This window comes from Toxorhynchites rutilus, chromosome 1 (assembly GCF_029784135.1).
Source record: "Toxorhynchites rutilus septentrionalis strain SRP chromosome 1, ASM2978413v1, whole genome shotgun sequence".
Classification (NCBI taxonomy): Eukaryota; Metazoa; Arthropoda; class Insecta; order Diptera; family Culicidae; genus Toxorhynchites; species Toxorhynchites rutilus.
Genome location: NC_073744.1, coordinates 5,722,145 through 5,749,921, shown reverse-complemented (window position 1 = coordinate 5,749,921; position 27,777 = coordinate 5,722,145). Strand labels below are relative to the sequence as shown.

General features: G+C 36.0%; 1 protein-coding gene across 2 annotated transcripts in view; it reads right to left on the bottom strand.

The window, feature by feature from the left end:
• LOC129762150 (uncharacterized) overlaps positions 1–27,777 on the bottom strand; it is a 197,988-nt gene that overhangs the window by 117,303 nt on the left and 52,908 nt on the right. Inside the window, exon 3 of one of the 2 annotated variants that reach the window (XM_055760153.1) lies at positions 19,560–19,594. The exons of the other annotated variant lie outside the window; for it this stretch is intronic. The gene's annotated coding sequence lies outside the window, so the exon portion shown is untranslated. The remainder of the gene's footprint in view (positions 1–19,559; positions 19,595–27,777) is intronic. 2 annotated transcript variants of the gene reach the window in all.

The window sequence follows — 27,777 nt, the reverse complement described above, 5'->3', positions numbered from 1 at the left end:
AAAAAACGAGAGAAATAGTATCTCTGATATCTAGATATGTTATGTAAAAAATCAGCTTTCGAGAAAAAAATTTAAAAAAATATAGCACCCTCTATCTTTAACCTAGAAAACTATGAAAAACTAACTCAATCAATAATTACAAAAACGAAAATTAAAATTAAAATTTCCTAAAAGTGATATTTTTTCAAAGAAAACTCATAAGCTTTAGTTTGATATTTCGATCATCTGAATCAGTCCAGTAGTTCAGAATTTATGAATTTTTGTGATGGAAAAAAGGTGAAAATTTTTTTTTTCGAACTATCGGTTAATTTTGGAAAATATTTTAAAACGTGGTCGTGTAAGAAAAAAATAGAATCTCTGATATCGAGATATGTTATGTAAAAAATCATCAGCTTTCGAAAAAAATATATAAAAATTATGGCGCCTCATAGTCCAAAGCCATCAAACAATAAAAAACGACTTTAATCAATAATCACGAAAATGAAATCCGTTTTTTATGCAAATTCAATATTTTTTTAATAAAAGACTAGCTCATAGGCTTCAATTTGATATGTCATCTAAAACGGTTCAGTGGTTCAAAAGTTATGAATTTAAAAAACAAGTTATTTTTGAGAAAAAGTGGAAATAATTGATTTTTCGAACCACCCTAAAATGGAAATGGTCGCCCTAATAAAAAAATAAAAAGATACGGGTCTAATGTTTTGCGATAAAGAACAAAACTACCACTTTTTTTGGAAATCTAAGAACCACTATATCTGTTTGGCATGGAATGGCTGTATATTAGGTTTGTCCAAATCGAATTTTGGTATCAACATAAAAATGATGTACCCTCCTGCTGAAGGATGGAAAACAAGGGAGCATGATGTGATTTACGATTAATCGCAAACTGCACAGATCGCAATCTGTGCAAACTGCGACTAACTATTAATCCTCACCCATCATAACCAAATGATTTTCTCTTGGTAACTCTGAGTTGACCAAAGCATTGCTAGACTGAAACTAGTTCGAATAATTGAGTTACTCTCCTTCCTCGTTTTGTTTTCAACTCCTAACAAGAATTTGCTCCATGGGAATGAGTGTCTCTATGACGTACGATTCTCGCTCTCTCGTCCGGGCGTTCAATTTTCCTTTCCGAGCGCGTTTACTTCTATGAAACTGGGTAAAATAAAAAATGCGCTACAGCAGATAGGACTACTTTAATGTTTCATGTTTCACAGAGGATTTCTCAGATGGTGTTTAAATTAATCAAGAGACTACAAACAATAATCCCCCTCAAATCACTAATTTTATGAGTTAATGTAAATGCGTTATTGGCCAAGGCTATTACGACATCGAACACGTGGTCTTGCGAGATATATTTTTCCGCCTGCCCAAATACAGACCACTTTTTTCGGGGCCGAGTAAACTGATGTCTAGAAAAGACCTTGATTACCTTGAATTAATCAAAAAACATAAATTAGCGCAAATATGTCAACATGTGTTTTTTTGTTTAAGCACGTAAATATTTGCTCTTAATTTTTTTTGGATTGTGGCACTCTACATAATTTGTATGCAGATAGATTATCCACAATTTGTGGGGGGATGGAATACTCATACAACTCAAATGGATAATGATTATCTGCTATCACAAAGCTGAGAAATTTTTTGACGTTTTGTTTTACTATTGATTCATTAAAAAAAAAGGTTTATTTTTAAATGTTTTCTTATCCTGAGACTGGCTCACCATATAGCACTGCTACTAAAACCGTAGGCTAACTTCAAGGATATTTTTTATTCATTTTCGGCGAATAAGCAATAGAGTGCCGTGTTATGAAACATCAGAATAATAGCAAAAACAATATTACGATCATAAGGTGTTGGACAGGTTATTCCAGACGACATTGGAATATATTCCATCTGATCATCTTGAGAAAGGTTAATGACCTTCAAAGGATAAATTTATCTTGGGCACATTGAATTGATGTTCATGACTTCCAGTCGGACGTTTATTCGCTCTGATAGTAATTGTGTGGTCCTCACAAAGCATATATTTCAATGCCGTCAGTTCACTGAAATTATTCGCATACCGTTTGATGATAGGTAGGATGTTGATAATCATTTGCTGCGATACCTATTGTTCCAACAGTATTCATTCGACAATATGAAGACTGAATACCTGAAATTAACCAGATTCAACCATGCAAATCTGCGGTCAAAGCAGTATGTACACTTGAGAGATGCAACAAGTTTGAAGGGATATAAAAAAAACATTAGTCGTTCATTTATTCGCAACGAAGAACGTAACCACACAGAATTGAATTAATCAAATATGTGAACCGTTTTATCTACAAAATAAAAAAGGGTCTGAAATTCAATCGAATTCGAAAGGTGTTTCGTGAAGTCACTAATTGAATTACTATTGGAAAAATTATTTGGAGAGAAATGTGAATGTTCAGAATTATTGGAATCCTAAAACGATTTTGGGCGGGATGAGATTCGCCCAAATCAGCTGGTAATAAAATTAATCAATTGCATCCATTACCCATCTGCTGTTTATCGGGCGGGAGACGACAGCAAAATAAAATCGACACGAGACTGAGTCAGCCACTCACTGCGGTCTGTGCAATAGAGAATTAAAAATCCCTCGATGAGTGTCGTAAGATTTCAGTTGATCGTCTCTTGTTACACTTTCCGATCAAGAACTCATCATCCGCTCTATGGAATGGGATTAATCGTTTGTGGCTTGCACTCACGATAAAACTTGAGTAGTAGAAGTAATGCTTCGAGAGTGCAAGCAGCGGGGATTCCGCTCTCATATTGCTTTTTTGAGATCTTGGTAGCTCACCGTTCCAAGTATTCTCTCTGTGTACATATGAAGAATAAAAGAGCCTCGCCTGCTGGGGGTGATTTAAAAACATCCGACTAGAGTGATATACTTATTCATTGATCGTTGAATGTGATTTTTTACCATCCCTGCTCCTGCTCGAGAAAGTAGTTTTGGAAAAAATATGCGTAGTATTCATACTAGCAAAATAAACACTAGAGTATTCGTTAAGAAATAAAACAAAGAAATAATTTGAAATCGTACATAGATTTTATTTTTAATTAGATTGACTAGCATTAAGGGGGGACCCAGATCTGAAAAATCGAAAAAATTGAATTTTTGTTTTTTGCATTTTTGGGAAGCTTATGCCCTCAGAAATGTTGTCCTAAGAAGAATTTATCGATATTTAATTTCGTTGGGAAGTTACAGCCAAAAGTATGAAGTCACCTCATGGGATATAGTATTGCTGTAAGAAATTTAAAACACGTTTTTTCTTGAAACTATGTTATTTCAACTGGTGGTATCGATATCTTAGAATCTACTCGACCGATTTGGCTGATATTTTTTTATCACCATGTAAAAATAAATTATCTAAGGCGTTACATAGCGGTTTTTTGATATCTAATTTTTTCTAATTTAAATTTTAATTTTTCATGAAAAATATCTCATTTTTAACAAAAATGGCCGCCCTTTTTTGGCAATTTTTCGAATTTTCAAAAACCCCTATGTAACGCTTTAGGTATTGTCCTAACGTTTCAAAATATTCGAATAAATTTGTTCTACGATACCCCGTTGCTTCAGAATCGATACCTCCAGCGATTTTCAGACAGCATCTCCGCATCCAGCTGTCAACAGCGTTATAATCATTATTCGTGCACTTAAAAAAAGGAAAATACATCTTCAAGTATGCCTTGAACAATAACAAAAATATACGAACACCTCACTTTCTTCGTAACCGAAAAAAAATCCACGAAAATTCATTATTTTCCGAGCTTCCAGGCCCCTTAAATCAAGCAGGTGTGGAGCGAGAAAATCGCAGGGATACCGAAATAGTTTAAACGAACTTACCTTCCTGTGCGCTATAATCATTTTGAAGGTCGAGGATTAAAGATTTCGTAACTCAACCACTTAGAACAGCTACGGAATGGGTCGTCTATAGATATCAAGTCTATCAATTCACATGCCTTCATGGGGGGTGGGGGCTGTTATGGAAAACAAAGCGCTGGATTCAAGCGAAATAACAGTTTCCCAGAGCGACAGACAAAATGTAACCTTGAAATGTAAGTGAGCCAAGATAAAGAAAACTTGGGGGAGAATGGTTGAATAGTCCAATACAGACTGGAAGATAAATTACGAGAAAGCGTCATATTATTTCGCCAGGAATTATTTTTTTTTTGTTTCCACAGATCCTTTGTGCAACTGTGTTATGAAAAAAAAAATACTTTGTTTTAATTTTTCTCATACCTCTATTTAACATTGAAGTAATGTAAGAACCCAATGTTTAAGAATAACCCATAAAAAATAAAAAAAAAAAGATCATTTGAAACAAAACTTTTTCCCGAAAATGAAAGATATTTGTATTCAGATAAACTTGCAAGTAAAAACTATCTCAGACATATTTCTTTCCGAAAGCTAAACATTTGCAGCTAACTATGACCAATTACGAGAACGTCTGTTGACTTCAATAATTTAAATTTGAAACTGAACCCATATGTCCGTTAACTGTTCAGAAACCAAGATTTGTATTTGTACAAGTATTACAGCGCGGACTCGTTTATATACAGTCTCAGATTTCTTTTCACTGTATATGATAGAATCCTGTATATAATCGAGTTACATCTGAGTTAGTGGGTTTGAATAACTGTTTTGGGAGTAATAATTTCAAAGTTAGTAATTTTCAACGCGTGACTATTAATTTTATCTGGAAAATTCACATTGAACTTGATTGTTTCTATGAATCTTAAATAATTATAAAAATAAGGTTCTCAAACAACTCTACAATTTGTTCTTTGACACCCAACTTCTATCTTTCTTAATTTAGCTGCTATATCAACAATTCCTCGTGAAAATTCAAGCAAAATTTTCAAAAACCACGATTTTTACCCCACTGTACATATAATAGCCACTCAAATTCCACCTTAACGTTCAAAGGTTACATTTTTTCTTGAAACAAGTCATATTTGAAATGTAAAAAAAAATTTTTTTTTTTTAAACTGTATATAATCAATCCAATATTGAAAGTTTTATTCAAACATTCCGGTATTCCATTCATCACTACACTTGTTTTTGACGCTGAGGAAGCTCCCTGAAAATGGTTGGAAACTAAATCTTAACAAGGTCTGTTCGGAAATTCGGTTTAGTAAAAACGTAGTTTTTGTAGCAGCACGTTTAATCCAGCTCAAACTGAAAATTCATCGTAGGAAATTACAATTCATAAAAGAATTACAGAACTAGTTTTTCAACTTTCTTGCACTGCAAACCGCGTGTGCTATTCCCGATAATAATTTTGGAGTCCTATATTTGAACAAAATCAGTCATTGATAATATATTTTTTGATATAAATATTCGCGGCTTACCACTTTTATAAATTTTCGTTTTTCAAGCACTAATTTGAACACTAAAAATATTTTTATAATAAATTTCATGACTGCAGTATCAGAGCAATCAATAATCAGACCTATTCTTTCTATGTCGCTTTGTCTTCACAATAGCTGTCAGTCTTCATATTGTTCGGGGTTTTGAAGTTTTCGGGTGTCAATTTGAAATTTGTGCCCACCGGTTTCAACACAGGTCCGAAGTTTGATTGTGCATGAGAAGTGAGAAGTGAGAAGTCTCAACGAAACATTGCTGAGAAGTATTCGGGTACGCCGCGGAGCAATCCAGCAGGTCATTCGGAAGCATCAGATGCTCGGTAGCGTGGCTGATCTACCGGGAAGAGGGCCGAAATCCGAAAGACTGATGCAAGAACGGACCCACTAATCATCCGGGATGTAAAGTAAAACCCACGAACGACCATTCGGGCGATTAACGAAAGCTTGGTGGAACGGGACCTGAAGAGCTACTTCGCCAAAAAGCGACCGATGATCAGCAACACGAACAAAAATAAAGATTTTAGGCTGCGAGGGCTCATGTCAACAAGCAGCGCGAGTTCTGGAAGCGAGTTATTTGATCGAACGTGCTGTTTAACAAGAAAAGGTGACCCCGAGTGTGGCGCAGAAGATCGACGAGGGCCTCCAGGACGGACATATACAACCGACTATGAAGCACGGTGGTGGAAGCATAATGGTGTGGGGCTGTTTCTCGTGGATTGGGGTGGGAAACTTAGCGCAGGTCAATGGTAGTATGACTGTCAATGGTTACATCGACACTCTGTGCGAGAACCTGGAAGAATCCATGCTGAAAATGGGGCTGGAGAATAATTACATCTTCCAGCAAGATAATGTAGAGAAAGCAAAAAAAAAGCCGTATTCAGAGGGTTTGTATAAAATGTTTGAATTAATGACGACAACTTGCTTTTTTTATTGCTTGAAAATTAACAGTGTAGGGCATTTGGCTTCCCCCAGTGGCATTCGTTTGTTGTTACATGCTACGAATTATGACACAAACGAGAACGAGAGAGATCTGCTTCGGTTAGCAATCATACGAACTAGAACGTCATGATCGCTTTTGGTGCGGAATCAATTATATTTCGCTAACATCGAAAATATGTTTAACCTGAATAATAAACAAATGAGAAAAACATTTTGACTCAACCACTTAGAACAGCTACGGAATGGGTCGTCTATCGATATCAAGTCTATCAATTCACATGCCTTCATTTATTTCCACATCCAGCTAGTAATTGATAAAACACTGTGTGTGTGGAAGACAACACCGGGAAAAGGGACCGAACGGATTTTTCTCCCCAAATGAACATCATTTCTATCAACTGACATTGACACAATAGGCCCTCATCTTCGCCCATCGCTCGTAGTGTATGAAGATTCCTACCCAGATAGTAAAAAAAGGGGAGGGGTGGGGGTCTCGTGACTTCCGTCGGGATTGATGGGTTGCGTGCGAGCAAGTGTAAACGGAAGGTTAACATTTCTTCCCGTCGTCAGCATATTCTCACCCACGGTGAATACAACTGTGGTATAAGTGGATTTCGATAGATTGAAATATGGGAATCGCGTGTCCGAGCGACATTCATAATTGTTGTAACGCCTCCCTCACGCGGAGGCCCCGGTCGATAATCGGAGTGACACGAGTAGGCAGGCAGAGGCGGGTAATCAACATAATCCGCATGGCAATGAAAGTGGATTTTCTCTAGAATTTATGTTATCCCCAGCGTATGTTGATTAATTATCAATTTCAAGATTAAATTCGTTACAGCTCAAGAGTGCGATCGAGCCTGTCGAGACAAACAATTTGCTATTTCTCATCTCCAGCTCATTAACTTGGGCACATAACCGCCAAGCGAATCAAGAACTTCATTTTTCACCATTCGATCTTACACAGCGCAGTTAATTTGCGTAATTGAATCGAATTAATTTTTGATTGGAAAAGTTTTCCCGAAGTGCCACGCTTTTTACACGCTCCCCCTTTTCGCGGTCGAGTAGTATATTGATTCCACCGTTTATTTCTCCTCTTGTCAGTCGAGCCGTGGAAGAGTGCGCGCGTGATAAAACTTGGAAAATTGTTCGCGATTCAGATCATCTGAATCTCGCCTTTGGAAGGACGAATGGCGTTTCAGCTTTTTTTTAGCATCCCACGCCACCATGACGATGGCGAAATGATGAACGGTCCCCCCTTAAGGTGGTAAAATATCTTCCGCAGGAACTGTCTGCTGTATCATGGAATTATATTTGCCAAATCAGAACGAGGCCATTATTTATTTCTTGCCATGTATGGAAAGAAATACCCTTTACGCGTATGTGAGGGGTTTTCCGTAATGACACTACGAGCTGTCATCATTCTTACCCACAACGACACGAGACGGGACGAGCAATGGCATCTCGAATATGGCGACGATGACGAAGCTGCTCATGTCCAACATAAAAATTTATGTCCTGGTGAGTGTTTCCCACTCGCTTCCATATTACGAAGTTTACTTTGTTGAAGCCATTAGGCAATGTTTATGTTTGGACGGGAAAGAGGGAGCCCAGAAGGAAGATTCCATTTTTCGATAGCCAGATGAGTGCTTTACGATGCACGTAAAACTGTTTACGATGCTGATATGGTATTTTCTACGAATCGGCTCGATTACACCAAACTCTGCTGGGCTAGAATCGAGTCTGGTGAAGTGTGACGAAAATGTGATTGAACGACGATGAAACAAAATTATGTCATCATTGCGTTTTCAATTTGTTTGGCACATTAAGTGTGCTGTGAACTGTTTTGAGGGATGGGAACCGCAGAAATTCTCAAACTCTCTCTCTCCCCCTTTTTTTGTCAACGATCAATATCATTCTGATATCATAACCACCGTATTCGTCCGGTATGGCCCACTGTGACTGCTTTTCATTGTCGAAACTGTAAAGAATGATAAAAGAACGACATTTCGAAAACGAATTTTTAAATGAAAATTCACTGAACTTTAATCTTATAAATAATTCAATAATGAAAACCAAAACATTCTTTGTAGCATAGAGTTCATTTTAACATCATTTACAGGTGAGAGACTCAAAAGAAAAGGGGTGTAAGCAGCGTCGCCAATGTTCCAGTTTAAGCTCCAGTTTTTTTTCTCAATCCAGTCAAACAGTTAAAGATTGTATGTGTGTATAGTGCGGAGCAGTTTTCCGAGCGAAAATCGGAGCGGGAGCGGAGAGCGGAGAATGAGAATCAGCTTTACGGCAATGAAGATGGATTCTACAACGCTAAGTGCATCTATTCTTTCCCCTCTCTTTCTCTTAAATTATGCTTGAGTTCTTCATAAGCTCAGTTTCGTGTCGCTACTTTTTTTTTTATCGTGCGAATGTGTATGTCGAAATGATGCCCTTACGATCCAAAATTCCAGACGTTAAATAACGAATCACGATAAATAAAATCCAAATCAATTGTTTTTCTGGTTTTCACGAGTTCTATTTAGCTTAATTATTTGATTTTAGCTGTGAAATCATAAAATCATAAATATTACGTCGGAGATAGGATATCAAAATTTATTCATTCAATTGATCAGCTAACATTGCCATTCAATTGAATACACGGCTCGTCTTCTTGGAAGATCTAGATATTTTTCCGCTGTTTTCAAAGCGTGACATATCATGAAAGCTTCTTCGCACGATCGCAAGTGTTAGTTCAATATCGAGATTTGTACCGAATATACTTGATCAAGAGAGTTATATAGTGATCGACATTATCATTACAAGCGTTTTTGTTATTATTTTTACGTGTTTTTTAGATATCGTTTAGAATAGCAGTTCTCCCAGTTGTTGGGGAAGTTGTCTCGGTTACCTTCTCAGGTTTCCTAAAGATAACTCTCCGTTGTCGTGATTGAAGTTCTACAAAGCGTACGCGTGATAAATAGCGGAGCACATCACCGGGTCGATTGTTTTTTTTACGAGCTCTCGGTTACCTTCTCAGGTTTCCCAAATATAAGTCGAGGTTGACGTGCTAAAATCTAATTGATAAAAATTAAAAAAACAAAAACAAAAATAATTAAAATTCTAAAAATCTAAGAATAAAACCAAAACATTCTTTGTAGCATAGAGTTCATTTTAACATCATTTACAGGTGAGAGACTCAAAAGAAAAGGGGTGTAAGCAGCGTTGCCAATGTTCCAGTTTAAGCTCCAGTTTTTTTTTTCTCAATCCAGTCAAACAGTTAAAGATTGTATGTGTGTATAGTGCGGAGCAGTTTCCCGAGCGAAAATCGGAGCGGGAGCGGAGAGCGGAGAATGAGAATCAGCTTTACGGCAATGAAGATGGATTCTACAACGCTAAGTGCATCTATTCTTTTCCCTCTCTTTCTCTTAAATTATGCTTGAGTTCTTCATAAGCTCAGTTTCGTGTCGCTACTTTTTTTTTTATCGTGCGAATGTGTATGTCGAAATGATGCCCTTACGATCCAAAATTCCAGACGTTAAATAACGAATCACGATAAATAAAATCCAAATCAATTGTTTTTCTGGTTTTCACGAGTTCTATTTAGCTTAATTATTTGATTTTAGCTGTGAAATCATAAAATCATAAATATTACGTCGGAGATAGGATATCAAAATTTATTCATTCAATTGATCAGCTAACATTGCCATTCAATTGAATACACGGCTCGTCTTCTTGGAAGATCTAGATATTTTTCCGCTGTTTTCAAAGCGTGACATATCATGAAAGCTTCTTCGCACGATCGCAAGTGTTAGTTCAATATCGAGATTTGTACCGAATATACTTGATCAAGAGAGTTATATAGTGATCGACATTATCATTACAAGCGTTTTTGTTATTATTTTTACGTGTTTTCATCACTTTTCATCACCAGTCACCATCTTCTTTGGCAATTTGATGATGATGTGAACGGTTTTATACCCACAAACGTTAACCTTGAACATGAACAGGCACTCATCGAAACAATGTTTGCTATTGGACTGCAACAAGTCAACCAATACCTGAACGCGAACGGCAGGCTTCTTGATCTAGCATTTGTGAGCCTTCCAGAGCAGTTGGACGTAATCGAACCCGGCTCGCCTCTGTTGTCAGTGGACAATCACCATGCACCCTTTGTTATACTACTCGACGAGGACAGCGACGATCTAATTATGCACACCGAGTTAGACGATAATCCTTCCTATGACTTCAACCTATGCAATTTCGCGCAGTTAAAAACGGTTCTGAGCGCTATCAATTGGGACTTCTTACAGCAAACCGGACCAATAGAACAACTGTTATCAGCATTCTATGACAAGCTCTATGCAGTGCTTAATGACAATGTGCCTCGCAGAAGACGTTCATTCAGATCAATGTCTAGCAAACCGTGGTGGACCCCCGAACTCCGAAACCTGCGCAACATTCTTAGGAAAGCTCGTCACCGCTTCTTCAATTCGAAGTCTGTAAGCGATCGGAACTATCTTCGAAATGTCGAACTGCAATACAAGACAGTGCTGTTCGACAGTTACAGCAACTACATTGCCAGGATTCAGACTAGCGTAAAACAAAACCCATCGTGCTTCTGGGATTTTGTGAAAAAAAGGCAAGCATCCACTCGAATCCCTCGTAGCGTCAACTTCAATGGTATCCAAGCCAACACAATCGCAGAAGCCGCGAACCTCTTCGCTATGTTCTTCGGGAGCGTGTTTAGCAAAGAGTCACCGGTACCAAGACGCGGTTGTTTTGCTCACATTCCTGCATACAACATCGACCTGCCAGTGATCCAGTTCACCGAAAATGAAATTGTGGAAACTATCGATGCCCTGGACATCAGAAAGGGATGCGGGACGGATGGTATACCTCCCCTACTGCTGAAGAACTGCTCGAGGGAATTAGCGGCACCAATTACCCTCTTGTTTAACCAGTCACTTCGTGAAATGACCTTTCCGGAAGCCTGGAAAGCTGCCTACATCGTTCCCATTCACAAGTCTGGCAACTACAAAAAAGTGGAGAATTATCGTGGCGTTACTATACTGTGTTGTATTAGTAAAGTATTTGAAAGGTTGGTGCACAAAGTTTTGTACAACGTGATGTCCCCCATTATTTTTGAAGGACAACACGGGTTCATGAAGCATCGCTCTACTACTACGAATCTTATGTGCTACGTCACTGCCCTGTCTCGCGAAGTAGAAGATAGACGACAAGTTGACGCAGTATACGTTGACTTCGCGAAAGCGTTCGATACGGTTCCGCATACTATGCTCATCGAGAAAATGAAGCACATGGGATTTCCAGATTCAATCACAAATTGGACTTCCTCGTACTTGCGTTACAGAACCGCATATGTGGCGCTCAACTCAACTCGATCCCGAGTCTTTAATATTACATCTGGAGTACCGCAGGGTAGCGTATTAGGACCGATGCTATTCCTCATATTTATCAATGACTTGCACATGTTACTTTCCTCATCTAAACTCTCTTTCGCTGACGACCTAAAATTCTACCGTACTATCGAGACTTCCTCAGATTGTGATGCACTCCAGGCAGATATTATCACTATGTTGGTGTGGTGTAGAGAGAACGGAATGCGTGTCAACGGCAATAAGTGCAAAATTATTTCTTTCGGCCGTTGCAATAGTCTTGTTATGCATCATTACTGGATGGAATCGACAGAGTTGGAACGTGTATCGTGCATCAACGACCTTGGAGTTACTATTGATTCCAAGCTTAGATTCGGTGAGCATGTGGCGGTTACGACCGCGAAAGCATTTTCCGTTATGGGCTTTATTCGACGTCACGCAGCTGAATTCACAGATATCCATGCACTGAAAGTACTATACTGTTCACTAGTTCGCAGTACGCTGGAGTACGCTGCGCCAGTCTGGTCCCCTTACCACGCTGTCCACACCTTGTCGATCGAGCGGGTGCAAAGAAAGTTTTTGCGCTTCGCTCTTAGACTACTTCCATGGAATGATGCGAGCAACCTACCGCCATACCCTGACAGATGCAAGCTCATAGGATTGGAAGCATTATCAGCCAGATGAATTACGATGCAGCGGTTACTTATATTCGATATTCTTGGAGGTTCTATTGACTGCCCTGAATTGCTTGCACAGATCCCGCTCAACATACCTCCCAGACGTTTCCGGAACTCGCCTTTCTTTGCAATACCATACCACAGAACAAACTACGGCTACAACAATCCGTTCGATTCTTGCCTCCGCCAATTCAATCTTATTTGTGATGTGTATGATTTAAACTTGACTAAGAACGCTTTTAGAAATAGGATAAAATGTCTATCATAGGTATAAGCAAATTACAGTCTGTACGACTAGTCGAAGACGGTGTAAATAAATAAATAAATAAATAAAAAAAATAATCTGAAAATCTGAAAACTTCAAAATTTAAATATTTAAAAATTCTAAAATTTAAAACTTAAAATTTAAATTCAAAAAATTAAAATTTAAAAATTTTAATATTTAAAAATTTAAAAAATTTCAAATTTAAGAATTTAGAATCACCTCACTTACCGCAGTGAATCCTGATTTTAACCATTCGCACTAACAACTATCCCTTCCATGATAAACGCTAGGGAACCACGCTATAGAGACGATCCTTCTGGCCTTCGGGCGGCGAATATCATAGTAACATTCCTTCCCTTCCCCTGGTGACTGTAAGGACGTGGCCGGCGTCGTTATTGACCATTCAAAGCTCGAATCACCGAAAATTGCACAACGGGAATGATTTGCTAGTTCCAAGCGTCATTCTGTGTGTTCTTTGTGAAATTTGGTTGGTTCAGGTCAATCACGGAGAGCAACTACGAATTGTACAGTCTACCCAAGCTCAAGCTCAAGCTCAATCCAGTCAAACAGTTAAATCTTAAAATATTCCAGTTTTTTTGAAATATTATCCAGTTTTTTTTGTATTTGTGCTGAAGCTTTATTCATTTTATTTCAAATAAATACCTCACCCTTCCTATCTCTGTGAAAACTGTGGAAAGAACTTCTTCTACATATAACATCAACAAAACGAGGAGTATAAACAGGCTTGGGAACATTATGATGAAAAAAGTATACTGGCTAAGAAAAACTACGTTTGTTTTCACGGAAATATCAGATGTTCTAGGTCCTCCAAAATATGTTGAAGTTCAAACCAATTGATCTACCATTTCAACCATGACTGGTGCAATGTTCATAGCAAGGAATCTTACCCAAAAAAATCATTGTGCCCGTGTGCTATGCAAACTCAATAAATTTTCAAACACAAACTCCAATACCTTCTATCTTGAATCTCTGCTTGAATTTATGTTCTACACTACCGAACTATTATATTTCACAGACTGTGGGATCGTATAGTCGGATATAGGAGGGTTAAAATTAATCCCAAATTAATCCTATATCCGATAATACGATCCCACAGTCTGAAATCAATAAATTTGTTTTGAGGAGGCTGAATTACAGGGCCATCGAAACTGAATGAAGTTTAAGAAAAAATTAATTTCAAGAGTTTTGTCGTTCAATTATAAATTTTTCTCTAAGTAAATACCAACGACGCCTTAAAATAAACAATAGAGAGTACAAGTACTGATCCAGAATTTGAGCTCAGAACTGCAATTCTGGAATATAAAATATAAAATTATGTTCTATGAGTTTGTCTACTTTATCAACAAAATACGGCACAAGTTCATCGATTGGTTTTAAAATTGATGAATTGATGATTTGGAAACACAATCCAAACAGCACTAGAGCTATATGATTGGACAGTTAAACAAAATGACAAATAAATTTCTGTTACGTATCCCACAGCATACGAAAAAGGCAAGTGAGCTTGGGGAAACATTCAATCACGCGAAAGCAATATCGGGAACACAAAAACTTGATTGCTTTATTCCTGTAGATGAAAATAAAAAAAAAAGCTAAAAATTTTCAAATTCAGTAGATGATCCCGAAATCTTCAAAATGTTAGATAAAAAAAAATAGGAAAGATATGATGATTGTAAATTTAAATTTGCACAAGTTGCAATGTATGGAAGAGTTGTAGGGCACATATTTATCTACCGTTTATCTACCATTTCATCGAAATCTGAGATGACCATTTTGAGAAAACCGACTTTTAGTTTTAAGAAATCTTTTTTTTTTCAGTGTAGGATTTCAAAAAATATTTTTTCAGTAGCTTTTTACGGAAAATTCATTTTTTTTCCTAAAATTCTTCCAATGATCACTTTTTTGTAGGACTTAACATTTTCGAGTAAAAGAAAAAAAATTATAAAAACATGGTCAAAATTATTTGGCACTTTCCATATGTCAGTCTAGATAAATTTTCGGTAAACTAAGTATGCCAAGTTGCTTAATTAGGTAAGGTCTTCACAACCAGAAAGTTTCATTAAGTTCTGAGAGGGTCATGCCAACATCTGGTCGAGTTGGCGCGAAATCCGTCTATAGCCAAAATTCTTTAAAAATTTGATCTTTATCTTATTCATACAAAATACTTACCAATTCAAAAACATTGCGGTTGGTTGAGCTTGAGCTTGAGCTTGGGTCGACTGCACAATTCGTAGTTGCTCTCCGTGATTGACCAGAATCAGCGAAAGTGCACAAAGAACACTTTGAATGACGCCTCGGAGTAGCAAACCATTCTCATTGTGCAAGTTTCGGTGAATCGAGCTTTAAATAGTCAATAACGACGCCGGCCACGTCCTTACAGTCACCAGGGGAAGGGAAGGAATGTTAGTATGATATTCGCCGCCCGAATGCCAGAAGAGTCACCTCTATACGTGGTTCCCTAGCGTTTATCATGGAAGGGATAGTTGTTAGTGGGGAGAGGTATGAATCAGGATTCACTGAGGTAAGTGATGTGATCATATAAACGCGAAATATCGGCCACTCGACGAAACAAAACTCCGAAGATCTGTTGCGTCATATTGCACACCATAGATTATTTTTAGGTACCCTGAGAAGGTAGACCTGTAAAATTAATTGGACCGGGTATATGTTCTATTATTTAACTCACATACATTTTGTTATCTGTGGGGAACCTGAGAAGTTGACCGAGAGCACTTATTTAAAATCAATCGTCTCCAATTACGACGGTGGTGAGTTATATTCAGGAAACCTGAGAGGGGTAAACAAGAGAACTTCTCTAATAAAATATATTGCTGGTACGAATGGTTTTAATCGTTTTTCATCGATCGTACTCTTTATCGAACTTGAATTGCCGCAAAAGAATTTGAGAATTTTAAAAAACTGAAAAACTAAAGAATTAATTAATTTAGTTGTCAAAATTTTATAATTATGTAATTCTATAATTTTATAGTTTTGAATTTCATGATTTTAGAATTTTTTAAATTTAATATTTTTAGAATTTCAGATTTCAAACATTAGCTATTAATTATTAGATAAATTTTATACGAATCCACTGTGGATCAGACACACTCGTACTAAATATGTTCTATTTTTCAAATTTTACAACTATGTCTCACAACAGATCGCGCTCACAAATAGCTCCCTCAGAACAGAAAATCCGTAAACACCCGTTCCGATGAGCAAATATACGCGCTTTCATAATAAAACTAAAATATAATATATATGTATATATACATAAAAATTATAAAAATCAAAAAAATTCTGAAAAATTTGAAGAATGTGAAAAATATGAAAAATATGAAAAATTCTAAAAAATCTTGAAAAAGGAACAAACGAAAAAAAACCAAAATAATATGAAAAATTCTGAAAAATTCTGAAAAATCAGAAAATCCAAATTAGAATGAACAAATTAGAAAAGCAGAAATATTAGAAAAACTTTAAATAATAGATAAATCATAAAGAATTGGAAAATTAAAAAAATCATAATAAAAAATTAGAAAAGACTAACAAAATTAGAAAAATCAGGAAAATTTGCAAAATCAAAATCAGAAGAAAAAAAAAAGAAAAACCTGACAAAATTTCAAAATCTGAAAAAAAATTAAATTTCTGATTTCATTTTCAGAGAAAATCAATTCAGAGAAAAATAGAAAAAAGTCACAGGAGGGTTGTGTCCGAGACACGACCGCATAGTTGACGTAGGATTCCGTTAGGCTATCTGTTGGTTTTGGATATGTTTGAAGAATTACATCGTTAAACTCTTTGATAATGATTTGGTAGCCTCCTGGGAAGGGCTGTTTTGTTTGGTTGTTGGGTATTGTTTGTTCACTCCACCAGCGTCTACCGAGTGATGATGACAGACGGATGGTAAATAGTCGTTGGATGGTGCGTATCAGATGAAAGATACCGAGGTGGAACGAGATATGATAAAAACCGCGCTCTGTGTAAAAACCGCGCTCCTAAACGAGATGCCTCCTGTGTTATTTATGGTTGAAATAAAGAGAAAAAAAACTCACCAATGTAATTTAAGATAATTACCAATACCAAACACAATTATCAATTTTTCTCATCAATAAAAACATGTTACTTTAATATAGAGAAAACATATTCAAATGGAAAAGGTAATTTTCTTTTATAATTTTTACTTTCTGAGTGTTTATTCAACTCAATGCGAATTTTAATTGGACTAACAACACCTATTACTATATGTAGAGCAATCTCAACAAATGTTCCCCCTACTTTCATGTTTTTGCAATGTCGATTTCCCCCAGGCAGCTTGGTTTTGATGTCTCTGTTAGGGACCCGCCGCATGTGTCGTCAATTTCGGTCAATTAGAAGTCGGTATTTCCGTTAGGATAGGGGTTGAGATGTTTCAATTGTTCGCTAGTTAGTTTCTGGACATATATTATTTTCTTCAATATAAAAAATTGTTATGGAGTGCCGAAATGCATTGACGCAACAATTTCATCAATCCATCATAAAATGACTGAGTAATAAGCATTTGAAATTGGACAATTTTCACGATGTGCTCGATTTTCAATTTTCAATTTGTACCCCAATATGTTCCCGAAAGACGTAATCCTACGTCAAAAAACAGAAACATAAAAAAATCAGGAAAATCATAAATCTGGAACTGGAATCTGGAATTTGATTCCAGATTTCTAACTGAATCTGAATTCAAATTAGGGTCAGAACATGAATTCTGGGACTTGATCCTGAACGTGGAAACAAAATTTGGTCTATGTGTTAACTGATAACCGTTGTCTGAAATCTTGAATTCTGGGACTTGACCCTGAACGTGGAAACAAAATTTGGTCTATGTGTTAACTGATAACCGTTATCTGAAATCTTGCATCTGAAATTTGAAATCTAAATCTGCAATCAGGAGTTTGGAATATGAATTGTTTACACACCAGCAAGCGGAGCTTGACATTGATCCAGTTTAACCCTCCTGTACTTGCGCGCAAAATCATAACTGCTATACTCGCACACGTGTCACAGACCGAAATTTGAACTTGTCTGTAATGGGCTCTATTCATTATCATAGTCAAAGTGTTTTATTGCGCATGCGAAAATAAGGTTCGCAGCTTTCAATTGAGATATTTAAAAAATAGAAAAAACAGCAAAATCAGAGAGAAAAATAAAAAATCAGAAACATAAAAACAAATCAGGAGAATCAAAAATCTAAAACTAGATGGGTTGGGAACAGAATTTCTAGAGGAAGAAGAAATAGAATAGATAGTAGCAAAAGGAGAAGCAGGAGAATAATAGCAGAAAACAAAAAGGAGAAAAGAAGACGAAACAGAAAAAGCAAAAAAAAAGCAAACGAAGCAGAAAAAAGAGGTAATACAATAAAAAACTAAACAACAAGAACAAAACAAGAAGCAAAATAAGTAAAATCAGAAGAGAAAGAAAATTAAAAAAGGGTCGAGAGAAAAAAGAGGAAGAGAGAAAGAAAGAGAGAGAGAGAGGAAGAGAGAAACAGAAGAACAGAAGAACAGAGGAACAGGTGAATATAGGAAGAGAGGAATATAGAAACAGAGGAACAGAGAAACAGAGGAACAGAAGAACAGTATTTCTTGCTGATACTGTTGTCCACTACATCTACACACACCGAGATAAAAATGTGTTCGTAGAATATTCCAAAACATGATGTGTAAATTATGTACATTCCATCTTCATGCGGTGATTTCTCGACGTTTCAAAAATCACTTAAAAAGTACGACTTCGTGCTCTGTTCCCCCAATTTTTTTTTCGGGTGTATTAAGCCAGCGTGAATCAGATGCAACTTGAAAAGCAGTAGGATCACTTTTGATTGACAATTTGTCGATGAGATTGAATTTGTGATAGAGATTTTAAAAAAAATTGTCTCTAATATTATTCCAACAATTAAATTCAGGAAGAAGCGGAGTGCTTCGCAATCAATCGACTTGGTGCCAATATAGGATTGTAATGTGGGAACAAAATTAAGATAAAGTCATCTCAAGGTTAGAGTGTTCCGTGTCATTTGTGGTAACGAATTTTGTTCATAAAATATCAAAAAATGAAATAAAAATTAAGTCAGAGTTATTTATCCAAAATATTGGTTCGATTGTTGGAACTGCGTAAAATTCATAGATCATATTTTTTTAAATTTATTTTTTCTTTGAAAAGGGTGAGAAGTACAGTGGTCAAATATTAAAAATCAGATACTTCAGTTGAAATCGTTTAGAAAAAATAGGCTTCAGAGACAGTTTTGTTACTAGGAACAATCTAAACGTAACGAGTATAAGAATTTCCCTGTACAGGGTAACTTCGATATAACGTACATTTTACTTTCAAAATTGTACGTTGTATCGAATTGTACGTTATATCGAAGCATGATAAATGACTCAGAAATGTAGCTTATATTACTTTATTGTGTTGTTGTTTGAGTAAGGTTAATGAATAAATTCAACTAGAAGACGAAGCCAACCTTTCTCATGATGTTTCCCTTAATACTGTTACTAAAATTTGATTCATTTAGAATCCGAAATCACAAAACAGTTGTACTTCGAGATTGGTTAATAGTACAAATCAAGCTTTAGTATCAAAATACAGATAATTTATTGTTCTTTCAGAAAAACAATATCCAAAAAATTATTCCTTTGGACTTTGAAAATGTGTATGTTATATCGAGGTAAAATGTACGTTATATCGAGGGACGGTATATCGAGGGTACGTTATAACGAGGGTACGTTATAACGAGGGTACGTTATATCGAAGATTCCCTGTATTTCTTCATATGTCGGCTCTAAAAAATAATTCTAAATTATGGTTTCATTATCAAATATAGGAAAAGATAAAAGAATTTCCTACCTAGACCTCAGCCTGGGAAATTTGCGTCCACCAACCTGGAATGAGAAGAACAAAAACGAAAAGTTAGCTTACAGAGTCGAAAAGATAAGTCCTTTAAAAAAATCATAATTCCGCACAAAAATCTCGCTCCTCCCAAGCCGTGGCGATCCTAATTCACTTCGGATACGGTGAGGCAAAAAGGAAAAAAAAACAGCAAAAGAGTCGTTATCTTTCCATTCAACCCGAAGCACTCAACCGTTTCTAATGATTCCAGTGTAAAACACTCGACAGACGAGACCATTTTGGGGGGCTGCTGTCATCCTCCGGCCCCGGCTTCGTGATCCGAATCAGACAACACAAATCGCAAACCACAAGCACACACTCTGAAAACTTTTTCCACACTAAATGAACTTCTTTTTCTTGTTTCCTCGAATGACAATGGGGAGGGAGGATTCACCACCAATTGTTAATTTTTTTTCTCCTCGAGACCTCAAGACCAAGATGATAAGAGGCCCTCGAGATGGCGAAACGTCATTTGAGCGATGATGAAGAAATCAAGCGAATTACGACGACGAGTGAAAAAAAAACACGATTTCAAACAAAAAAAAACAAAGGGATATAAACGGATACATTTGAAGCTTTCGTTCTGGTGGAAGCGCCGTTCTGGAATGCGATGATCTCCCGTTCACATTCGCTTGAGATGATGCCGGGAAAGATGCTCTCAAATAACAATTCGTTACGCTTCCCCAAGGCAAGAAGGAAAAAGTAGTTCGTGATTGCGTGCTTATGGAAGCTTGAAATTCGTGTTGACACATATCTGCTGCCTGCCTCGCTTTCGAGGATTTGACGCGTACTTTGGCTTCGGAGAGGAACGGATTGGAGTGCGCGTGAATACGATTGTCTGCGTTCGAGTGTGATGTTTTGCTAGACAACCAGAAGTCGTATGAGATTGTATTGATTGTGCCGGTTGAAGCGTGAGTTTATAGCATAATTGCATATATCTGTGTGCCTTATGTAGCGTAAATGTGTGAAATTTCTCGAGTGTAATAGTTTTTTTTACGATTGTATTACACGGAGAGAACTCATAGAACATGAAATCATATGACTTTGCATGTGCCAAGTCGTATTTGAAATCGGATCAAATAAAAATTTTATGTAATAGCAATCAAAGTATGCATCGTGTATATCCAAAATCGTATAAGTTGCGAAAGAGATGCGAGCCTTGAGCAGCCCTTCTGCCGACCCTGAGAACGATCGGCCTCAAACTCGAGCTTGCCTTGAAAGCCCAACCTCAAAGGTTCCCGAGGCTCAGACAAGAAATCGAGTTTTTGGGGGAGATTCGTCCGACCACCGTGTAGTAATATAACTAGGGTCTCCCTAATCTCACACCTCGAAGCCAAAAACAAATTTTTTTACACACAAAAATTTTACACACAATATTGATACACAAAAACAGTTTTTTACGTAAGTTTAGTATTTTTTCAAAGAAGACCATTAGCTTCAAACTGGGCCGATTTAGGCCCAGTAGTTCAAAATTTAGGAATTTTTGAAAAAGTCATTTTTGGAAAAAGGAGGAAAAATGATTTTTCGGACAATCGGTGATTTTGAAAAATCATAATTCAAGAACAAAAAATAACGCTTCTTCGGTTTTTGGATATGGTATGTTAAAAATCTTCAGTTTTCAAGAAAAAATATAAAAAAAATTTAGCGCCCTTGTCTCCGAGACCATGTAAACTGTAAAAAACCAAATATAGTCAATAATTACAAAATCCAGATCCAATTTTATCCAAGTATCGTTTCCAAAAAAGAATAGCTAATTGGCTTTAATTTGATGTGTCGATCATCTGAATCGGTTCAGTAGTTCAAAAGTTATGAATTTTTGAAAAAAGTCATGTTAGAAAAAAGGGGAAAAAATCTAGTTTTCGGGTCACCCTAAAATGGAAATGAGAACCCTAATAAAAAAAACGGGTCTAATACTTTGTGGTAAGTAACAAAACTACCACTTTTCATGAAAATCTGAGAACTCGAAATTAATTTTAGTACATTTTTTAACATCCTTATAAATCACTTCAAATGTGCTTTAAAGTTTCAGAAAATGTTATATCCACCCATACTGGTACAGCATTTACTCAATCGAGGCGAGTTTGTGTATAATATATATGCTATATAAGAGCATGCATCAATGGTAGAAAATATTGTTTACGCTCTCCGTTTTACACGCAGAAAAAAATCTTTCTTCCTTGTATATTTATTATATCCAACTTCGTTTCATAATGTGGTTTAATATTCTCGAGTATTGGTATGACAGCACCAGTGGTTATGTCGATAGCGGAGTTATGTTGAACATTTCAGCCGACCTTGATTCGATCCCTGCTTGGCATCGTTTGGGATTTTTTTTGGCTACAATTCCAAGTTGACATTCAGTCTGAGATAAGAGATCTGCTCCATACATTCAATCAATTTAACCTCCTTAAAAAAAGTTTCATTTGTATGTTTGACGCTATAGCACAAGAAAAGCATGCTAAATTGCTTAAGCATGGTAACCGATTACTTTCCGATTAGGATTCCTTTCTCTTGGATCTTCTAACGAAAGGCTGCTTAGTATATTTGACAGATTGCGCTCCTATTTTGTTTCACAAGAAAAATATCCTCTTGTACTAACTCGTTTACTTGAAAACACAACCCAAAAAACAATTCCGTTGCAAACTATCGTTGCTTTTTTTTACTATTAATCTTGATGATTTTATCAATGTTTCTAAAAGTCTGGTTGATTAAGGTGAAATACAGAAGGCTAAATATCTTTGATCTGTTGAAAAAAAATTCAATGCTGAGCATTGAAAATTGTTGAAAAACGCACACCGAAACATGGAAAGCTAATCTAGGAGGAATACAAAAGTACAAATGGATTGTTTGAAATTCTTTTCATGAACCTCTGGCCCAAGTGGCATCAGTAAAAAGAACCTCCTGTTCAAACTGCTTGATAAGTGGATAATGATTAAACGATAAAAAAAACAAAACAAGAAGAAGCAAAGCATAAGCAAAAGCAGAAATGGAGGAAAGTAAAAGAGGTGAACATAAGAACATAAGAACAGAAGAACAGAAGCACAGATGAACATAAGAACAGAAGAACAGAAGAACAGAAGAACAGAAGAACAGAAGAACATAAGAACAGAAGAACAGAAGAACAGAAGAACATAAGAACAGAAGAACAGAAGAACAGAAGAACAGAAGAACAGAAGCACAGATGAACATAAGAACATAAGAACAGATCAACAGAAGAACATAAGAACATAAGAACATAAGAACATAAGAACATAAGAACATAAGAACATAAGAACAGAAGAACAGAAGAACAGAAGAACATAAGAACATAAGAACATAAGAACATAAGAACATAAGAACATAAGAACATAAGAACATAAGAACATAAGAACATAAGAACATAAGAACATAAGAACATAAGAACATAAGAACATAAGAACATAAGAACATAAGAACATAAGAACATAAGAACATAAGAACATAAGAACATAAGAACATAAGAACATAAGAACATAAGAACATAAGAACATAAGAACATAAGAACATAAGAACATAAGAACATAAGAACATAAGAACATAAGAACATAAGAACATAAGAACATAAGAACATAAGAACATAAGAACATAAGAACATAAGAACATAAGAACATAAGAACATAAGAACATAAGAACATAAGAACATAAGAACATAAGAACATAAGAACATAAGAACATAAGAACATAAGAACATAAGAACATAAGAACATAAGAACATAAGAACATAAGAACATAAGAACATAAGAACATAAGAACATAAGAACATAAGAACATAAGAACATAAGAACATAAGAACATAAGAACATAAGAACATAAGAACATAAGAACATAAGAACATAAGAACATAAGAACATAAGAACATAAGAACATAAGAACATAAGAACATAAGAACATAAGAACATAAGAACATAAGAACATAAGAACATAAGAACAAAAGAACATAAGAACATAAGAACATAAGAACATAAGAACATAAGAACAGAAGCACAGATGAACATAAGAACAGAAGAATAGAAGAATAGAAGAACAGAAGAACAGAAGAACAGAAGAACAGAAGAACAGAAGAACAGAAGAACAGAAGAACATAAGAACATAAGAACAGAAGCACAGATGAACATAAGAACATAAGAACATAAGAACATAAGAACATAAGAACATAAGAACATAAGAACATAAGAACATAAGAACATAAGAACATAAGAACATAAGAACATAAGAACATAAGAACATAAGAACATAAGAACATAAGAACATAAGAACATAAGAACATAAGAACATAAGAACATAAGAACATAAGAACATAAGAACATAAGAACATAAGAACATAAGAACATAAGAACATAAGAACATAAGAACATAAGAACAAAAGAACATAAGAACATAAGAACATAAGAACATAAGAACATAAGAACATAAGAACATAAGAACATAAGAACAGAAGCACAGATGAACATAAGAACAGAAGAATAGAAGAATAGAAGAACAGAAGAACAGAAGAACAGAAGAACAGAAGAACAGAAGAACAGAAGAACAGAAGAACATAAGAACATAAGAACAGAAGCACAGATGAACATAAGAACATAAGAACATAAGAACATAAGAACATAAGAACATAAGAACATAAGAACATAAGAACAGAAGAACAGAAGAACAGAATAACAGAAGATACATAAGAACATAAGAACAGAAGTACAGAAGAATAGAAGAACAGAAGAACAGAAAAGAAGAAAGAAGAAAGAAGAAAGAAGAAAGAAGAAAGAAGAAAGAAGAAAGAAAGAAGTAAGAAGAAAGAAGAAAGAAGAGAAGAAGAAAGAAGAAAGAAGAAAGAAGAAAGAAGAAAGAAGAAAGAAGAAAGAAGAGAAGAAGAAGAAAGAAGAAAGAAGAAAGAAGAAAGAAGAAAAGAAGAAAGAAGAAAGAAGAAAGAAGAAAGAAGAAAGAAGAAAGAAGAAAGAAGAAAGAAGAAAGAAGAAAGAAGAAAGAAGAAAGAAGAAAGAAGAAAGAAGAAAGAAGAAAGAAGAAAGAAGAAAGAAGAAAGAAGAAAGAAGAAAGAAGAAAGAAGAAAGAAGAAAGAAGAAAGAAGAAAGAAGAAAGAAGAAAGAAGAAAGAAGAAAGAAGAAAGAAGAAAGAAGAAAGAAGAAAGAAGAAAGAAGAAAGAAGAAAGAAGAAAGAAGAAAGAAGAAAGAAGAAGAAGAAAGAAAGAAGAAAGAAGAAAGAAGAAAGAAGAAAGAAGAAAGAAGAAAGAAGAAAGAAGAAAGAAGAAAGAAGAAAGAAGAAAGAAGAAAGAAGAAAGAAGAAAGAAGAAAGAAGAAAGAAGAAAGAAGAAAGAAGAAATAAAAAAGAAGAAAGAAGAAAGAAGAAAGAAGAAAGAAAAAAGAAGAAAGAAGAAAGAAGAAGAAGAAGAAGAAGAAGAAAGAAGAAAGAAAAAGAAGAAAGAAGAAAGAAGAAAGAAGAAAAGCAGAGGAGAAAAAAGAGAAAACGAGAAAAAGAAAAAAAGGGGGAAAAAATGGGTGGGTTATATCTATGATATAACCGCAAAGTTGACGTGGGACTAGCTTAGCTTAGCAATCATTTGTTTGTATTGGTTAAATTTTTGATTGAATGAAACAATTTTCGGATTCAATAGAATTCAATATATATTCATTGTGAGTAAAGAGATTGAATAAATGCCATGTAAGGTCAATTCATGCATTGTGATAGATTATGTTCTTCGTTACAAATAAATTCAATGACAGTCCTTTTTCATTTGATATGATGCCTAGGACAAAATATGTGAACGGAAGAATTATCAAACGATTATTTTATTTTACATTTCCATCTCAAGTTTGCATCTCTCAAGTTTACGTACTTCTCGAACCGCGAAATTGCTTGATTTGATGAACTTCAGTATTCATTGCCATAAATTCAGTGAGCAGAAGATATGAAGGCATATCCTTTAATGCAATCTTGAATCCAAAGCGAACCAAAGCGTTGTGTTCGTACCCGTTTTTGTAATCCGTGTTAGGAAAACACTTTTCGGAGTGCAAAAAAAAAACATACGGGTGCAAAAGTACTCCCGGCTTGCATGAAGCAACAACTTCAACTTATACTTTTTATATTTAAACTTGAAGGTTCATTCGCCTCTAATGTTTGCAAGATTTTCCCAGGTTCCTAAGTTCAGAAAACAATGTTAAGGAAACATATTCTAGTCTGCACAAAGGCAAGCGAGCTCGAATGTACTCGCAGTTTGAATTTATTTGCAATGCCAATTTCCCCACGCCCCATGGATTTGAAGTCTGTGTTAGGGAAACACATTTCAGACGGAACAAAAATACCCCCGATTTTCATGTATTTGCAATGTCGATTTCTCCAACACTGCTTGGTTTTGAAGTCTGTGTTAGGGAACACATTTTGGTGAGAACAAAAATCCCCACACTTTCATGTATTTGCATTGCCGATTTCCCCAAGGCTGCTTGGTTATGATGGCTGTGTTGGGGAAACCGTATATCGGGCCAATCAAAACGAGGCAGTTAGGGCGTTTAGATAACGCTTAACATTTTACAGTTTTTCAATTGTTTATCTAATGAAAAATAACATTTTATTAATTGCGATAGATGCGTAGAAATATTCCCTGTCAATTGATGCAAACATTTTTCCGATCCAGTAGGAAATATTCGAGTTATAAGCATTCTGAATCTTTCATGTTTTCCCGCATGTTCTGTGTTTAGGTTTTCATTTTACCCCCCCATATACTCCGGTTAGACGTAGTCCCACGTCAAAAAAAAGAAAATTGTTTGGGATACCAAAACGTTTGTGAACTTTCCAAGAACATCTGTCCAACTGTCCGATCATTTTCCAATCGGACAGTTGGTTTTCTAGCTATGTTTTTCTTGGAAAAAGTTCAATGATTATGGATATTTCTTTATTCAAAAAACAGTTGTTTTATCAACATACAGTCCTCGATAGAGCCAAAAGGGATATTAAATATTGGCTAATGGTATGAAAAAAAAACGACCAAAATCATTCCATTCAACAAATCAATCATAAGCGTACTTCCTCCAAAGAATTCACAACAGATTACGCAAATGTGAACGCTCGAATGCGAACGCGGAAAAATCGTAATTTCCCAAAACAAAATTGGACGTTTCAGCATCTCTTCCTCGTTCTCCGTCATCTTCAGCATGCCACTTTGCTGATTCCCTAACAACTACTGTTTCCACTCCCATCCTTCATTCATTTTTTATCCTTTCGCTCGTGTAACTTCCGGGGATTTATCCAACTCCAACTGGGAAGAAAAACGCAACAGAACATTAATTTGCAAACATTGACTTTCCGATCGTGGGAGTGGATGAGTGAAGAGGGGAAAAAGGGCAAAACAAGCGAAAAAATAAATTGTTTCCATAATTTTATGTGCCGTTAAAAACAGCGCATCGTTATACTATAACACTCTGAACAACAGCTTTATGTCATTTTTTTTCACTCTCTCGCAAACCCTAGAAGACCTGGCCCCATTCGTTTTGGTGGATTGATGATTTCGTTTATTTATAAGTGGAGGGCATCCTTCCTGCCAGCAGCTGTGGAAATATTCCTGTTTCTCTCTCCGTCCGCAAGATGGAAAGGTGCTGGTGGGTGGCATAATGAATAGCGTTGAGGGGGAGGGTGATCAATTTGTGTGGAATGATCAATTGTCGACCGATCGACCAACCGACGAACGGACTGCTCAAGCACCGAAAATCGCCCTTTTTTTGACTCACGACATCATCAGGGGTTGTATCTCTGACAGCGCCCAGAAAATGAAACTGCTGAACAAACGCGATTGAGGAAGAGAATAAATCCATATAAAATATAAATCTCGGGAGAATAAATTGGATTACAATGGTTCCCAGCTGAACCGAACCCTTCGAGCTGAGGACACTCGGAGTTAAGCGAAATAAATTCTTATAATTCTGGACGGGCGAACAGAATGCATTTTTGGAGCTTAAATATGATTACGTTCTGGTTGCAATATGGCTGGCATTGACCCGCTCGTAAAATGTAATCGAAAAAGGATTATTGCTGATTCGAATCAGTTTGGTTCCACGCTCGGCTATCGCAATTTAAAGTTGTTGAAAAAAAAGTCCTGGTGGTAAAACAATTAAAGCTCACTCGCTGAAAAAAACACAAACATCTAAATCATTTTCAGCGG